Source organism: Mesocricetus auratus, unplaced genomic scaffold (genome assembly GCF_017639785.1).
Source record: "Mesocricetus auratus isolate SY011 unplaced genomic scaffold, BCM_Maur_2.0 Super-Scaffold_100024, whole genome shotgun sequence".
NCBI lineage: Eukaryota > Metazoa > Chordata > Mammalia > Rodentia > Cricetidae > Mesocricetus > Mesocricetus auratus.
The window spans coordinates 13,294,238-13,312,566 of record NW_024429205.1 but is presented as its reverse complement, the minus strand read 5'-3'; the positions used below and the strand labels follow the sequence as shown (position 1 = coordinate 13,312,566).

The 18,329-nt window shown below is 39.8% G+C and overlaps 1 long non-coding RNA gene and 1 pseudogene across 1 annotated transcript in view; both read right to left on the bottom strand.

Moving 5' to 3' along the window:
* Positions 1-10,827, bottom strand: part of LOC121133819 — an 88,370-nt gene extending 77,543 nt beyond the window's left edge. Inside the window, exons 1-2 of the long non-coding RNA XR_005870814.1 lie at positions 10,689-10,827; positions 7,890-7,981 (exon numbers count right to left, since the gene is read on the bottom strand). This is a non-coding gene — a long non-coding RNA (uncharacterized LOC121133819). The remainder of the gene's footprint in view (positions 1-7,889; positions 7,982-10,688) is intronic.
* Positions 10,828-16,770: 5,943 nt separating this feature from the next.
* On the bottom strand, positions 16,771-16,841 carry LOC121133879 (annotated as a pseudogene).
* Positions 16,842-18,329: the final 1,488 nt, after the last annotated feature.

Here is an 18,329-nt window from a genome sequence, read left to right as displayed (position 1 = left end):
CTCATTATGTCATGTCAGGATTTTCCCCATTTTATTTTATCTTATCACTTTTTAATTTTAATTTAATCTATATTTTTCTTTCTTTTTATCCTACAAGTTCTTTGTGTGTATAATATGGCTCCCAGTTTAGAGTTTTTATGGAATTTCTGGGTTGGGTTTGTGAATGAGTAGATCTCTGCTTCTTGTGCCTGATCTTGGGCTCTTTTCCTTCTGTTTGTTTTGTCCAATTTATATGTGTTTTATTTTTTGTTTTGTGTTATTATAGTATATCTCTTAGAAGCCTGTTTGTTGTCACAAATATGAAGTGGGTGGATCCAGATGGGATGGGAGGTGTGGAGAAAAAAACTTATTTTCAATAAAGTGGGGAAGGGAAAAAATTCAAAAGAATATGCTGCAAATTTTAAAAAGAAAGGAAGAGAGTACGAAAAGTCAAATATATTTTGAAGAGATAAAACCAAAAGCTGCCTAGCCCTAGTGAGCAGACATAGAGTTACAATCCTGAGGTTTTTTCCATGACCAGCTCATTGAAACAATTCATCTAAATGATGGATATGATTATTCCTGCCTCAGTGCTTAGTAATTTACTGCAGCTATTAGAACATCACTACCAAAAATTATCTGAGGTTAACCATTAAAAATCCAACTTTACCAGTAAAAGCAGGGACCTGAATACAACTGAAGAAAGAAAAAAGCAAGGTACCTGAAAATAGAAAAGATGCAATCAAAAATTCAACTTATGTATTACTACTGAAAGATACTTGTAAAATAACTACTGGGTACTCTCTTCCCAAAACAACACTCTGATAGTTTGGAAAAGGTCTTAGAAATAAGCATGCAAGCAGAAATGAAAACTGCTTTAGGAAAGATAACATAGGGGAAATTTCCCAAAAGACATAATGTCTAGACAACAGAAAGTAGGACAGAGCAGTAAGAAAACAGTCAAGAATATTTAATATCCAAATAGAAATTTCAGAAGGAAAGCATTGGTGAAAATTAAGGAAGTCACCAGATAACGAAGCTGAAGAGATGTCTCAGTGGTTAAGAGCACTAGATACTCTTCTAGGGACCCAGACTGGATTCCCAGCACCCACTTGGCACCTCCCAAGTTCCAGGTGATTCAGTGCCTTCTTCTGGACTCTACAAACACTAGCCATGAATGTAGTACACATACACAAAAAACAAACACCCATATTCATAAAATGAATTAATTAATCAAAATGCAATACTCATAATTAAACAGTATGTTACCACACATCTGACATACTGGATGAAACAGATTCATACAAAGATAATCTTGAGGATCCTCGCAGTATCATGTATACTTACAGAGGGAAACATACAACATTAGGATCAAAACAAACTTTCGATTTCACAATGATGAAACTAAGCGCTAGAAGATAATACAGTCTCCATATCCTTAAAGAAACTGAGTTAGTCCCTAAAATTCTACAGTCAACCAAGATTTCCAGAAAGGATGGCACTAAAATAAAGACGTGTTTAGATATACCATAGTCTATAAGAAATGTTAATTCTTGTGATGGTTCTCTTATATCACAGGATGCATTCCACCAAATCAAAAGGTCATCAAAAGAGAAAAAGGCATGGCATAAGGGAAGAAAATGGGAATGAAAGAGAGCACTTGACATAAGGAAGCATCTCACAAGGAAGACTGTGCATCAGCCGGGGAGACAGTAGAATCCAGTAACAGAAAGTGTTGAGAATTTGGATATCATCCCTTCTAGGCTAGGATATTTGAAGAATGTTGGAAAATTAGATAATTGGTGAAGAATTTATGCTGAATTAGTGATTAGTACACAAAGAAATAAACAGAAAAACCAAAAGAAATGCTTAGAAAATATCTCCAGAAAAATGACTGCTGTTTAATATACTGTTTCTGAATTACCTATTCTGAATATAGGACATATTGAATGTTTACATATAGGTAGAATTATGACAACTATACAGGCAGGGGAGAAACAAAAACCCTGTGTGTGTGTGTGTGTGCAGGCATGTGATGAAGTCAGAACATAGTGCCTAAACTGAAACATCTGTAAGTAGCACTATATTTAGCAATTCTTCCAACTTTGTTCAAGACATGGCACACATGCATAAATATTTATAAGGCACACCGGAATAAATGGAAAAGTCTGATTGAGATTGGAGGCAACTAGACAGGGGCTCATACCACCCCAGGTTTCACCTGACCACCCTGAGGGCAGAAGGGATCAATATCTCCCCACACCTGCAATCTATTTTCTGCTTACTAACTGAGAAGCCCTGATTTAGAGATGAGAGGTAGGTACCAAAAGAACAATGGAGAAGTGATTTCCTCTTGGGAGAGGAAGCAGTGGGGACAATATACAAGGGACAGAATTCTGCTGTGTTTCACAGGAAGTCTTGAACAGCCATCAAATCTTCAAACCGTATGTATATATCACTTTAGCCATAGGAAAAAATAGGTAAAAACAAATTATTTTGTGAGAGTAAAGACTTAACTGAGAAAGGTGGCCAACATTGGGTATTTTTAAGTGCTAAGTATACATATGTCTCCTGTTTGATTTCAGGAAACAATTAGAAACTAAGCAGTGGTTATTGCTACATACAGATTTGAAACACAGAACAGGAGAATGGAAGCATACTGTTCACATTAACATGGCCAATAAAGGCAATATTGATCCAGAAAGACCTTTGTCCACGTAGCAGAGCCGAACTCCAAAACATTGTTGCTGCATTGGCTCTGAGTGAAACCAGGGCTGGAGTGTCCTGATGAAGGAACTTAAACACCATATTGGAGGAAGTTCCTCAGCAAGGATGTGGGAAAAAGTGGAGTATCACAAGAGTGTTTTTTTTATTATTAATTGTTTATTTAAATTAAAAAGCATCTTATTTTTACATACCAACTGAGATTGGTATGTAAAATAAGATTGGAGTGTTTTTTGATCAACATGAAAATGGGCAACATTTGCCTACACAGGTCAAAAAAATGAGGAGTATTAAATGCCAGTTTCCATGGCCTCGCTAGCCTTCTAAGTTAATAAATTCCCATAGCAAGTTTTGACTTCCTCTTGCAATCTTTATTCAATCAAGTGTCCAATTATCTTAGAGGGTATCAACCCTGTTCTGTGGGCCTGCTACAGTCTCATGAGTTAACATGAAGGTTGAAACTAGGCAAGCCAATCTCAGAGGGTGTTACCATCATTTCTCACATCATTACTTAATCATTTTAATAAGATCATTGCTATGGCTTCAATATGTATATCCTTCCAATTTCAAGTTAGAACTTAACACTGAAAAGATAGTATTAGGAAAGGAGGCCTTTAAGAATGGGCCTAGTCTCTTCACAAGGGGCTTCAGAGAAGCTGTCAACTTTTCCTCCTTCCCCTCCTTCCACCAAGTGATGGTAAAGGATCCTCCATTTCCTACATCAAGATGTAGCAAGAGGCTCCATCAGTGAAAGAGAAGGTTAACCTTCACAAGACACTATACTTTCTAGTTCTTTGATCTTGAACTTCCCATACTCCAAAACTGTGAGACAATTTCTATGTATTAATTATTAAGCCTAAGGTATTTCATTACAGCTGTCAAACTAGATTGTCACTATTGGTTACCATGATTTTAAATATGGATTCTGTTTCATACAAACTTCTTTCAGATGTATTCAACGTATCATTTTATGATTTAAAACTCAGGGAAGAAGGGGAAAACCTTGGAAGACTGATATATATTTAGCAACCAATGCAATTAAGAAGTCTTTCTAGAATTTTAAAATTATAAAACTTTCTAGAATATTTACCCTCAGAAAATTGCAAAGTATTGCTCCATATACTTGTGAGGAGAGAAAAACACAAAGTTTCAGATAGATAATTTGAGGGAAACTGCGACACTTATTTCTTATTATACCATTTTATATCATATAGACCACTTAGATCATTTATACTAACAAATCAATAACAGCAAATTGACTGATTATGGACATTTCTTCCTACCGTTTCTCCATCTCCCCTTTTCTGGAAACCAGTCGTGCAGGTATTTACAGACCTTTCTGCAATACTCACCACACACATGTACCTCTATGTGGACATTTATACAACCATTTCTTAAAAACTAATCTGACAATGGAGTATTCATCATTGTCTAAAGCTAGATCCCACTCAAAGCAACTTCCAATTCCAATGCAAGAAACAAACTGTGTTAGCAGTTGTCTGGGGTTAGATCTGGAGTGGTTCACAGTATATCACCACTTGTCTTCTCTTTCCTAGCTCCTCTACACTTCCTATCATTACTCTACACAAATAATTTATCTCCACATCAAGAGACTGCTCTCTTCTGCCAGGGGAGTCATAGGCTAAAAGGACTGCCCTTCTTTGACTATAGAAGCAAGTGTGTGTGTGTGTGTGTGTGTGTGTGTGTGTGTGTGTGTGTGTGTGTATGTGTTTAATGCATAACTGCTGTATTTTTAAATGAACAAAAATACTTCATTATTTAAATATCTTGGTCTCAGTTCACACCAATTTGTATATATGTTATCCCTTTCCAGTCCTCACAGAAATGCTTCTTAGGAAAATCATCCCTTAATATCCCTAATTCGTATTTGATCATTCAATGACAACACTCTTTGGGGTTTGCTCACTGAATTGAGTAGTGATGGCACATCTGTACTAACCTAGAAGATACCTTTTAAAAGTTAAACCCAGAAGATTTGGAGTGGCTGTTTGCAGTCTCATCTCTGTAGGACTTGCCCAAGCACTGTTTCTGGGAAACTGCAATAGTTTGATTCAAAATGGTGAGATCAGAGCTTAACATCCATCTTATAGGTTAGAGAGATAGATAGAGAGAGAGAGAGAGAGAGAGAGAGAGAGAGAGAGAGAGAGAGTGCTATTCTTAACTAGTAGCAAATCTGACAACCTCCTAGACTAACTGGCACCACTGTTGAAATTGAAGTGTAAGAGACTGGAGTGTGATTCCTTGCACAATAGAAGGTGAGGTGAGTCAATGGTCCACGGGTCAGAGACTTCTGGCCTCCTCACTTTCTTGAGCTCCCTGCATCTGTCAACAGCAGCATGACCTTGAGCCTGTGGACAGATGTGTTTGTGTTTAGAGCACCCTGGACGGAAGAGCAACCACTACCCCAACTCCCAGCCATGTTCCCTGGCTGTCCTGGAGGAAAAGGAGCATGGGATCACACACTGTTTATTTGTGGTTCTTTTAAGTGATGTCCAGAGACCTACATTTCATGCTTGTTTGAAAGTGTATATGTAACAGGGGAAGCTGTTAAACAGCAGTTGGTCTTCACTCCTGTTATTTACTTATTTAGTTATGCATCAGCGTGCAGTTCATTGAGTCATAAGTCTTCCTAGTATGTAAAGTGACCAGGATTTAAGGGTATCTGAAGGAAATTTGTATCTGATATTTGTAAGTATTTTAAACAACCATATTTAGCTGCCGGTATTTAAATTAAAGAAGAAATTTCTGTTTTTAAAAAAAGGCTTTTCTTGATTACTAATATGATTTCTTAAATGGGAAGAGATACATGAACATAAACAATCCATTTCTGGGTGTGAAAAAAACAGTTATGCTAAAATAAACTGAGTCAAATTCCTCAAAAGTGCTGAAAACTATTTCAAGATAAGCAGATTCAGGAGAATGGGAGTTAAATAGTCCATCATAAGCCATGCATTTACTACAAAAGCTCTTAACTCACACAGAAGACACTTGTTCATAAGGAGGCACAAAGTTACATCCAGATCCAACGAAGAAACAAAGAAACATTTTATGCTATTTCTCATTCCATGCGATGGCAACATAAACAATATTGTTTAGGAAAAAACCAAAACTCTAGATCAAGAGGACAGAATGGGAAGAGAGCTAGATGAAGAAAGACTTTCAAAGTAATGCCACTTCTGTCACTTCTAAGTTGGCCAGTATGGTCTGTCACACTGAACATTTTCACCCTGGAGCTTCATTCTAAGCGCCAATCCCCATGGTATTACCCACAAGGCAGTTCACTGATAGAGAGGCATTTTTCTTTGGCTTTTGGAAGTTTTTCTATGCAGGACAAAAAGAGAAAAGGCCAGGCTGATTTGCTTCTACAGATACACACACTCTGTCCTCCAAGGCCTCCTTCATGTTCCTCTTGCTGTACTGTCACAGGGACAAAAGTGGAGTGGTTGGAAATACAGATGGGGAACCCCTAGAGGAAGCTGAGTAACACTCTGGATGGACAGATGACACACAGCTGCCTCCTCCTGGTTCCTTGGAAAATGCCCTTGAAGCAGAGATGAGGAAACACTTTGTTGAATCTGAAGGGATAGATTCCCCAGCCACCTTCTCACACTCATTTTTATAACTATCCCCAGCAAGGAGTTTTAAGAGATAAAAGTTTGTTTGGAAATTCCATTCTCCTGCGAACTGTGGTTAAATTCACATGGCTCCCCCTTCTCTCATTTTGGCTAGAGATTTACACACTTTCGAGGCGGCCCAGGACTTATTTCTGTGACTGGAGTTAGAGAGTAGCTTGCGCTTACATCTAATGGTAACAAGCTCCATTTCTGCCTTGTGAGGTTAGGCTCAGGCAGTTCAAGAAAATCAGATCAAATCCAATGCCTCAAAAGCAGGGTCAGATAGCTCTGGTAGATGTACACTAAATCAATGTGAGCATTAACATCACTCTGTTCTCAAAGCTAACGTGGTCTCTGAAGATCCCCTGAGTTATGAGCACTCTCATGCATTACGCCCCCTGATATTCAGGCACAACCTTGATACAAAACAGCTAATGATGTCAGCACAGAGAAAGCAATTGTTCTTATTGTTATTGCTGCTTATCCAAAGAAAGCCCTCCTCCCAGACTTTGCAGTGTACACACACACACACACACACACACACACACACACACACACACCTGCACACACACAATATATATGCATGCACATACGCATAAAGACTCATTGTATTTGCACATTGATAAACTTCAAGAACACATGCAGTTATCAACTATTACTATTCTTCATTATCGATATTCTTAGCTTTCAAAAACTCACTTGTTAATAAGAATAAAAATTAGCACGGTGCATAGATTTGCAAAGAGGTGTGGGGAAGCATTCTTAGCTGCATCCTCAGTTCAAATGTCAAATGCTAAGTAAATGGATCTCTCAGTGTGGAGCATCAAATAGTTTGATTGTTCCAGTTACAGCTGGAACAATCCAAGCTCTTTCAACACCCAGTTACAGAATCCACAAGCTGTTCAATGGTGCCCCCTTCCTGTCAGTGGTGAATCTGATGCAGAATACAATTCAAAATTGAGAGTTGTTAGCCTACATAGACACTTTGTCACACAAGCAAAATGGGCCACAGGATTTGCAGTATGGAAGAATGTCACTCAAAACCATCTTTAATCTGGAGCTGGAGGGAAGCAGGAGTCGTAGGACTTGGGAACTCAAAATCTGAAAGAATGACTAAAAGTATCCCCATGGTTACAGTGTAGTCTAAAAGTGCATCAGTTGTTATCACAGAAATAATCTTTCCAATGTAGTGTGACAGGGGGTAATGATAGGAATCTCATTAAATCACATGCTAGTAACGATGCATTCAAACACTGACAAGACATAAAATGCCAAAAGGAAATGTTAGACAACCAAAACGGAATTTAAAGTTCTCAAAGGTTAGCAGACTTATGTTAGCAGACTTATGCCATTCGTCCAGAGTGGCAGCTACAAAAGAGCTCTGGAGACAAAAGAAGCAACTGAGCTTGTATGCAAGATGGGGGGGTGTGGGGCAGAGGGTATGCAGACTTCAGTCTGAAGGTTGTAAAGCAGGTACAAAATTAGCGTAGAACTCACTAGTAAATACTCAGTTAAAATCAATGTTGTCCCTTTTATCCATGCAATACTTACAGGACACAATTCTGCACTGAGCCCTCCCTACAGGTAAAGGCTTCAAAAGTCACTTCTTTCTCTGCAAAGCCACAGTATCCAAGGATTGAAACCTATAGAAAAACAAGGTAGAGGGCACTAATTTCCTGGGTCTTTGTGAAACAACAGTGAAAAGCAAACAAAACACAACAATGTACTATGCTGTTATGAAAGGTAAGAAGGAAATAAAAAGATACATGCAAACATGGTTTGTTGGGCACAACAAAAGATGTGAAGAATTAAAAATAAACTAAATGAAAAATTAACATATTCTTGAGCACATGATTTTGTAGTTGGGATTTCCAGAGACCTAATTGTTTATAAAAATTAAAGATAAAATTTAAAAAGATGATGAAGAAAACCTCAAAATAAGAAGTAAATCTAGCTTTATTAAAATAAAAAAACTACTGATACAAACACATAAATTCTCCAATTTTTTTGGTTTTTCCAGACAGGGTTTCTCTGTATTGTTGTTGAGGCTGTCCTGGAACTCACTCTGTAGATCAGGCTGGCCTCAAACTCACAGAGATCTGCCTGCCTCTGCCTCCTGAGTGCTGGGATTAAAAGCGTGAGCCATCAACGCCCATAAATTCTCCAATTTTTACTTAATATATTTTCAAATTAAAATAAAAAGATCCACTTCTCCCCCCAATCCCTTTCATGCCCTGTTTATCTCCTTTTCAAATCGTTGGCCTCTTTTTCTTTATTATTGCTACATATGCATATTCTGCATACATACACAAACATAACTACAACTGGATGAAGGTGTTTTTGTCCTGTCTATACTATTTCAAGGTGACCATTTTGTGTGGCATAAGGAATTATGGAGCTCTTCCCTGGAGTGGCTAATTCTCCCTCCTTTGTAGTCAATAGTTACCCATAGTTCATTCTGGGGCATGGACTGCATGTGATTTTCCTCCTTCTGCCTTAGCAGAGGAAAAGAATGGGGTGGTGCTAAGGCTTTGCAAGACCTATTTACATGAGGGTATATTTTAAAGATTTATTTTATTATTTTGAATTATTTGTAGGTGTGTGGGAGGGTATGTGCACATGATAATATAGGTGCTCAATGAGGGAAAAGGCATGGATTCCCTAGAGCTGGAATTAAAGATGGTTGTGACTGTCTAGTTATGGTTTCTAAAAACTGAACTCCAGTCCTCTGGAAGAGCAGGAAGGGTTCTTAACACTGAGACATCTCTCCAATTCTCCCAATAATATCAGGACCCTCTGGAAGACTTTCACGAGGCCATACCATGAGCCAGATAAAGTCCCCAGACTGAGAATTAAGATATGTGGGAAATGATGGGGCTGATAATATCCCTCTACATATTTAGATTCCTAATTTTAATGGCTGCTAGATGCTTTACTTCACACAGTATTTGGCAATTTGCTGGGTGCTTTCAGGCATACGTCCTCTATAAGCAATAATACTGTCAGTAACAACAATTACAGGTTTTTATGATGCATTCACCCTGCAGTGATCACTCTGTTAAGTGCTTTACATATACCTCATTCAATAATTACATTTGGTCCATGAAGTATCCCCTTTTATGTGAATTTCGTGTAGGATAAGTAACTTGCCTGATGTCACAGAAATTAAGTGACAATTTAAGATTCTAACACAAGACTGACATTGAAATTCAAACTCCCAATCACAAGATTCCCCTTTATGGCCATGGGTGTAACATTATTCAGATAAAGCAATTGAGCTAAAGGATTTTTATAGCTTAGATTTATATAGCCTCATTCAGATTCCTTAATTCTAAATTTGGCATCTTACCTACCCTGGCACTTTCAGAATGACAAGAAAAAATATAGAGTAAGCATTGGTAAAATTGTGAAACTTGAGGATATATGTGGATTAGACATTATGACCTTTAAAATCCCTTAACACATCATGAAATCAAAGAGCAACTGGAATGGAGAAGAAGCTGTGCCACTTTGGCATTGAATTCATCAACTTCCTAAGAAGCTAAAGACCCCCTTAACATTTAACTTGCAATCCCATTCCTAAGTATTTACCTAAAGTAATAAAAATACTCATCCACATAAAAACCTGGAAACATTTATTGCAGCTTTATTTATTATTGCCCTGAACTGGAAATACCCCAAAGGTACTTGTCTGGTGATGGTAAACAAACAGGAACATTTGCTTAATGGAATAGTATTCAGCAGTAAAAAAAAAAAAAAACAAACAAACAAACCTGAATAACTGAGGCACATAACTGCACCGATGCATCACAAATGCCGCATTTTAAAAGAAAAGAGCCATATTCAGACAGTAATGCAATGCATGATTACATGTCTCTGATATTTTAATAAGCCCAGAGTATCAGGACACGAAACAAAACTGGGTCTGGAAGCAGAGAAAGTGCAGTGACTACAGAGAAACCTGGGGGAGCCCCGCCAGGGGATGTAAATGTTACCATCTCCATGACTCTGGTGGCTACATGTTTGAAGTCATTGGTTGAAATTATAGAAATTACTCAGAACATGATGAGTTATCATTGAATATCAATTCAATTCCAATAATCCTTACTTTTTCAGAAACAAAAAGTTCTCTAATTCCATGTCCAGGCCTGATAGAAATAGTTTTCAAGAAGTCATCAATATCCAAGCACTGGGATCTCAAGGCTTTTCTTAGAAAACCATGTGTCCCTACTACTTGAATGGATGCATCTCTTCATGAGGTTTTTGCCTAATCATCTTCTTTAGATTTTTCACTTGACTTTCTTAGACATTTAACACTCTCACAAATGCTCTCTATGCTAAGTCACTCACCTGGAGTGAGTCTGAGGATAACATCTTGATTTGTTTCTTCTTCTAAGACACACTCTTGTGTCTTCTCTTATCAGAGGCTCCCTTACTCTAGTTCTTCATATTTCAAGGCTCAGCTAATTTCTGTTTCATGGCCACTTACGCTGACACGAACCCCTCAAAAGTTCTTAACTTCTTGTCCCTGAGTATAAGCAAGGTTTGTGACATCACACAGCTTATTGCTCTGGCTAACAAAGATGATGATCTGTGATGAATCTCAGAGGTAACTAATATTGAGGATTATTCTTATTCCTGGATGGAAATAAACTTTATTTCCTTGATACCTAGTTGTGCAGAGATATGTGATGGTGGTCAAGGGACTTTGAAAATTGTCATGCTTTTAGAGCAAATCTGAGAAAAGAAAATTTGAAACATCAGCACATCCCCTCTCCTAGTATCTCTGAGAGTAGATGTAAAGGTGGAAAAATTGGACTCTCTTCTGCATCACAGAATAGTCACATAGAAAAGGCTCCTACAGAGACATCTTTAGCATTTGAGTGGAGCCAAAACAGACTTCCTTCTGTAAGTTGCTGAGACATGATATAACTTAGGCATTGATGACACATCCAACAATTTCATAGAAAAATATAATGCAATTTACAGTCCAAACCCATAAGACCACCTGGACAAGCAAATAGATAGATAATTTCATTATTCTAGAGTTCAATATGCTATGTGACACACACTGCTAAGGTCCTTGAAGCCTGTCTAATGAATTAGGTTACAAACCAATAGTTTAAAGGTATTCTATAAAGAATGAGTCATTAATCACTTCATTGATTTATTTTCATTTATTTTTGCCAGTCCCAAGGTTTTCCAATTGTCATCACAGAGGTTTCCTCCTACAACAGATGGGAGAAGGCAGAGACCCACGGCCAGACAGTATGCAGAGAGAGTCTAAGTTGGAGGTCTCCATTTATGTTGCTTTCCTTGGAGATTGTAAAACCCTGTGGAAGACAGGGAGGAAAGGCTGTAGGAGCCAGAAGTGATGAAGGACACCATTGAATCCACTAAGCAGGGTTCATGTGGGCTCACAGAGAATGAAGACGCTATCACAGAGCCTGCATGGCTCTGAATCTTTTTGCCTAATAGGACTCTTTTCCCCTATCGGGACACCTTGTCCAGCCTTGATATGAGGACTTTTGCCTTGTTTTACTATATCTTATTTTGTCATGTTTAGTTGTTGTCACTTGGAAGGTTTCTCTTTTCTGAAGAGAAAATGGAGGAGGAGTAGGACTGGGGAAGAGGGGAGCTGGGAGTGAACTGGGAAGAGTAAAGAGAGAGAGAGGAAACTGTGGTCAGAATATATTTTATGAGAGAAGAATGTATTTTCAATGATGGAAGAAAGAATGCCCAATGAGGCTGGTAATTGTCACTTGGAACTAACATAGTCATATCCTCTCATTTTTAACTGAAGCCCCAAAGTAGACAAATACCTGCCAGTATGGCCATCACATGGGTATTTAGTACCAGGCAAGGTCCTAACCCTTAATCTGTCCAGCTGTTATCTACAGAACCCTGAAAGGTGATAGATTCCAATGACTTCATGTCACTCTTACTTTAACTTTCATTCTCCAGTTACTTAAGAAGGCTTTCTGAAAAGGCCATTGCTCAAAAATCACATGGCTTTTCAAGGAGATGAGACATTTTCAAACTTATCTAGTACCTATTTAATCATAAGAGATGCAAGAGGCCACCTGTGCCACACATGGATTTTCTGAAAACAAAGTCGTTATGAATGGATGCTAAAAACAACAAGTAACACACTATTTCTGAGTCTAAAATAAACATTTTATTTTATGATTTTTGGGTCTTAGTCATATATGTAAACAAATCTTATATCTGTATATTGAATATTCTAACTCATACACCATATAAATCAGGTATCAGAGTTAATGTCTATAATCCTAAGGCTAGAAAATGTAGGATAGAGCTCAGAAGTCCTGAGAGGTCATCCTTGGCTATCTAGAGCGTTTTGAGGCCATTTTAAGCTACTCTGGACCTTGTCTAAAGTTAATAAAGTAAAACTATAAAATAGGTGGGAAGCATTTGAGTGCATCCATCCAACAGCACACATAGTTCTGGGCTAATTACTCTGTAATTACTGCTCTCGTCAACTCTTTTCACCAGTCAGGGGATCTGGAGTCTGTGCTTTTCATCTAGGTGTCGCCTGGACCCCTCATCTAGCTCCTTCTCTCCTGTCTGTGTAGGTTTTCGTCAGCCAGGATAGGAAGCCAGGTGGGACATCCTTCATGAGGACCAGAGTGCAAGGGGCCTTGGGGGCCTGGTGGAGGTGAAGAGAGATGGGAGGAAATGCAGAAGTGTTGGGAGAAAGCATGTTGAAGGCGCAGTAGGTGGGAAAGCCAGTCTGGTTAATGTTCACATTGTCCCAACACTCCAGAGACTGTTGAACTTACTCCTGTGTCATTGGAATGAAATTTCTGTTAGGATCGCGACTCCAAATATATGTATACATACATACATACATACATTTTTTTTCCTCTGAACTTTTTCAAAGTGCATTCACTGACTCCAGGATTTTGCCAATAGTGGCTACTTAGACGGTCACTTTTATACTCCCCTAGATTTAGGTTGCATGCAAGGGTTATATAGCAAAAATTAGGATTGGGGAAAAAACAATCAGTTCTAAATTGTGACTCTTGAAACCAACCACTGGACTAGAAGACATGCTGTAGCAAGGATTTCCTCAGAGATGCTGAGGTACAAATAGCACAGCTCATCACTCAGTTGCATGCTCCCTAACCACAGAAACACAGACACTGATGGGCACATGGCTGCCTTTTTTCAGTGGATCTGCTACCAATTCTCTATCAGCATCTCTGTGAGTTTTGGCAAGCTCAGAAGAGAGATTGCTAATCTTAGCCTTCTAATTGGGAGACTATCTGCCTGCCTTCCAGATTTACAGTTCCCAGGGTCTAAGGGGGCACCCAGCTTATGTCCTGGCAACTCATTGCATGGCTTTGTGTTACTATTTGGAAACCACTCGTTACACCCTGATTAAAAAGTTATGGGAGAGTCACTGCTGGTGCAAACTCATCCTCTAGATTTTACTGGAGATGCTGACCCTTTCTACTCCCTTTCTTGCATGCATAGAAATCCAGTACGCCTTAACCTGACATAGTCCATTAGTCTCTCTCTCTCTCTCTCTCTCTCTCTCTCTCTCTCTCTCTCTCTCTCTCTCTCTCTCTCTTTCCTTTCTCTCTCTCTCTCTCTGTCTGTCTGTCTGTCTGTCTATCACACACACACACACACACACACACACACACAATTGTGACACCCAAAGCAGCAGCTGGCATGGGGAGGGTATGACAGTACAAATTACCATGCCTGTGCTCTGAGCCACACACAAATCCACAGCCCCGTTTTCCTTTCTTGGCCTTGGGCCCCTTCTTTCCGGCACTCTGTTTCAAAAAACATCACAAGCCTTGCAGGTGGTTTGTGTTGCACCACAGCTCGTATTCCTGACAGATCCTACGTCTGCACATTAATACTCCTCGATGCCTCCAGCCTGAAGCTTTCCCAGACACACTGGCCTAAGAGCCTCAGAAGCAACATATTATATGGCCTTGCTACACAGAAATTCCTTCTGGGTATGAGGGTTGGGAGGTCATGGTGTTTTAAACAAGAGAGGTTTCATGGCCACTTGCCTACAAACTTCAAGGCATTTGCCTACAAGTATAGGAAACCAGTCTTTACAAAGGTTCTAAGCAGCTTTGAGTTACTGCAAGGATGAGTTATTATCACTGCCACAATTGCAATCACACACTGCTTAGGGTATCAATCAATTAAAAAGAAAAGCAATAATGAGTTTGTTGGGTCCTTCTCACCTATGAGTCTTTATATACATTAAATAATATATTTCTTCTCAAAAGACACCGCTTAGGGCAAGTGATGATTTGCACAATGCATAACATTTAAAAAAAACTAAGAATATGTAATTGGGAAAATGCTACATACACAGTTGGTTTAATGACAGGTCAGTGAGCTAAAAAATATGATAGTTTCCCAAGTTCAGGCTAGCTGACTCCATTTAATCATTCAGAGATAGATTAAAAATGAAGGGAATGAAGCTAAGTGGAATAGACTAAAGGCCTTTCTGCACTGGAGTCTGTCTTCTGAGGAGCAATTGGAACATGTTGCTGGGCTGGAGAAATATTTTCCTCATTTTACTATTTTTCATAGAAAAAGAATGGGGCACGTTGGTTTGGAATCAGTGAAAAGGAAACTTCACAGCTTTAACAAGAAATAGAGTAGTGGGGCGAGGGGGAGAGTCCTCTCCCAAGAAGTCTGGAAATGAGAGAAGAGGGTTATCCCTAAGGGTACTGAATAGATGAGTGAAGTGACTCTCAATAAATCAGAGATTTGAGATAGCAGCCAATAAAAAGAAACATCACTGAGGCAACCCCCTGAGTGTCCATTCCCTCCCTTTATTCTTAAAGAACATGAATTTCTATTAGCTCCATAGACACATCTACAGTAACTTCAAATTCCTCTTTAAGTTGAGAATTGTATTTTAGGGGCTCACCCTGAGAAATTTGGAGGAGGTAAAAGATGTCAGGATAGAGGAAGGGGGGAACATTCAAGAAATATAGTGGGTTAACCCAGGGTTCAACCTATCCATTGGGGCCTGACATCAGCTGAAGAAGAATTAGCATGTTCGGGGGAGCCCTGTTGATTGCCTGCTGGAAAAAATTGACAGAGGGTCCAAGCCAGAGGGTTTCTGAGAAGTGGGGGCTGGAGGGCTGCCGAGGTCCACAGTGCAAGATTAATCCAGGACTTACAGAATGGCTGACAGGCCAACCTCAGAATCACACTGGAACTGACCACAGCCCCTGGGCTCTAATGCCTGTCATGAGAGGGCCTCTTTCATTCTACTGTGATTAGGGTAGAAGAGTATCTATGGGTCTTGTCCACGAGGACAGCTCTGAGAATGTTCTCAAACACATATCTTCAAATCCTTCCCTGTGATTATTGAGTTTTTATCCCATCTCCTCACTGTTTGGGTAAATGGCTAAGAGTAGAAAATCAGGGAGAGGTTTGTTTCTGGGGAATATAACATTCTGAAGTACATAGTCATGAACTTACCTTCTCCGGAATTAATCTGGAAGTGTTCAAGTAAAGAACTGACCAAGCATTTTAGACATGGAGGAGGGCATTGCCAGCCCACAATCCCACCGCCAGAGAGGCTGGGGTGCTGGGAGGACCCTAAGTGAGATATGCATGATAGCCTGGGATGCGATCTCCTAATTAAAATGGGGAGGTGGAGAAGGGGAGGGCAGAAGGAGATGGGAGAGAGGGAGAGAAGAGGAGAAGAGAGGACGACATGGGAGAGCCAGGTAAAGAAGAGAGGAGACACAGATGGGAGATACCACAAAAGAGGTAGCCATTATAAGTTGCAGGAGAGATCTGGCACTAGTGAGATCTTCACAGATCTACAGGAATGACACCAACTGGCATTAAGGCTATCTTAAATGCCCTCCCATGATGGTAAGAATGATGACTGCCTTATATGCCATCCTAGAACTCTTATTCAGTGGCTGATGGAGAAGGAGGCAGACACACACAGCTGTGAACCAAATTGAATTCCTGGAACCCACTTGCAAAGAGGAGTGATGACCAAGGGAATCTGGATCCCGTTGACAAGGCCCACAGGGGGCAGCTGACCTAAACAAAGGCATCACATGGACTGATGTTTGGGGGGCCAGCATGGGACTGATCCAGACATCCTCCCACCGAACCTCGGTGACAGAGAGGAGGCCTTGGCGATCTGTGGGACCTTGGAGAGTGGAGCAGTATTTATTACTGGCATACAGAGGGACACTGGGAGCCCATGCCACGTGGAGGGATGCTCTCTCAGCCTGGACACATGAGGAAGAATCTGGGCCATTCCAGAGATGCTGTGACGGACTCTGGAAATCCCTTATCGAGGCCCTTGCCTTCCCTGGGGAGTAGAGGGGGAATGGAGTGGGGGTGAGGTGTTGGGAGGATTGAGGGGTGGGGGGTAGGGAGAGGGAACTGAAAGTGACTTGCCTAGGGGCCATACTAATCTTCTCTGTATCGTTCCAATTTTAGTATATGTGCTGCTGAAGTGAGCACGATAGATCCATGTTTATCACCTTGTACAAAACTTAAGTCCAAATGGATCAAAGATCTCAACATAAATCCAGCCACACTGAAACTTTTAGAAGAGAAAGTGGGAGATACTATTCAATGAGTTGGTACAGGAGACCACTTCCTGAACATAACGCCAGTGGCACAGACACTGAGATCGACAATTAACAAATGGGACCTCATGAAACTAAAAAGCTTCTATAAGGCAAAGGACACAGTCAACAAGACAGAAAGGCAGTCCATAGAATGGGAAAAGATATTCACTGACCTCACATCTGACAGAGGACTAATCTCAAAAATTTACAAAGAACTCAAGAAGCAAGTCTCCAAAACACCAAAGGATCCAATCAAAAGGTGGTGTACAGAACTAAACAGAGAATTCTCAATAGAGGAGACTAAAATGGCCAAGAGACACTTAAGAAAGTGCTCAATATCCTTAGCCATCAGGGAAATGCAAATCAAAACAACTCTGAGATACCATCTTACTCCTGTCAGAATGGCTAAAATCAAAAACACCGAAGACAATTTATGCTGGAGAGGATGTGGAGAGAGGGGAACACTCTTCCACTGCTGGTGGATGTGAGAGTCAATGAGGAGGCCTGGGCTACCTATGGGGTCCTGAGCAGTGGATCAGTGTTTATCCCTCGAATACTAACAGACATCGTGTGTCTATAACCCAAAGAGGGATGCTCTCTCTGCTTGGACTCTTAGGGAAGTGCCTGTACCCTACCCTGAATGAAATGATAGACTCTAGATATCCCCTATGCAGAAGGAATTGGCAATAGGGTGGGAGGGTGGGGGGGGTGGGGGGATGAGGGAGGAGGGGAGGGAGAGGGAACTGGGATTGACATGTAAAACAAGCTATTTAAAATTAAAATAAATAAATTAATTAATAAAGAAAGTGACTTGCATAAAAAGTTAAATAGGAATGAGCAAGCTAACACAACTAATTATTAGCAAAATCTAAGACTTGAACTTACTTATTTTAATTTTTCAACACAGAGATCATTCATGATACTAGTGTCCATATTAACTGTATTTCTTATTGAGCAGGGAATCAAGAAGTGGCTCTATGTGTAAAGAATGTATGAACTATATAGGGAGGACTAGGCAAATTAAAACACTATTCCTGTTTCATGCAAAATCACAATTTGATTGAAAACAGTAAAATGAATCTTACCATCACATGTTGTTTACATGATGGTCTTGGACCAGAAGCACAAAGCAATATGGGCAACGTAGAACAAGCAAGGAAAAACATGGGCTCTCTCTAAATGCAACTCAAGCCCTACAAATGGTCGCTGGCTTGCGCCATGATCGTTGTTCACCTCGGCATCTATGAAACACCATAGATATGCAAACAACAAATGTGTTTTGCTTCTCAGTCTGGAGGCTAGAAGTCTAATATCTAGACAAGTAGATTCATGTTCTGATGTCAATCTATCTCTGCTATAGCCATCTATCTATAACAGT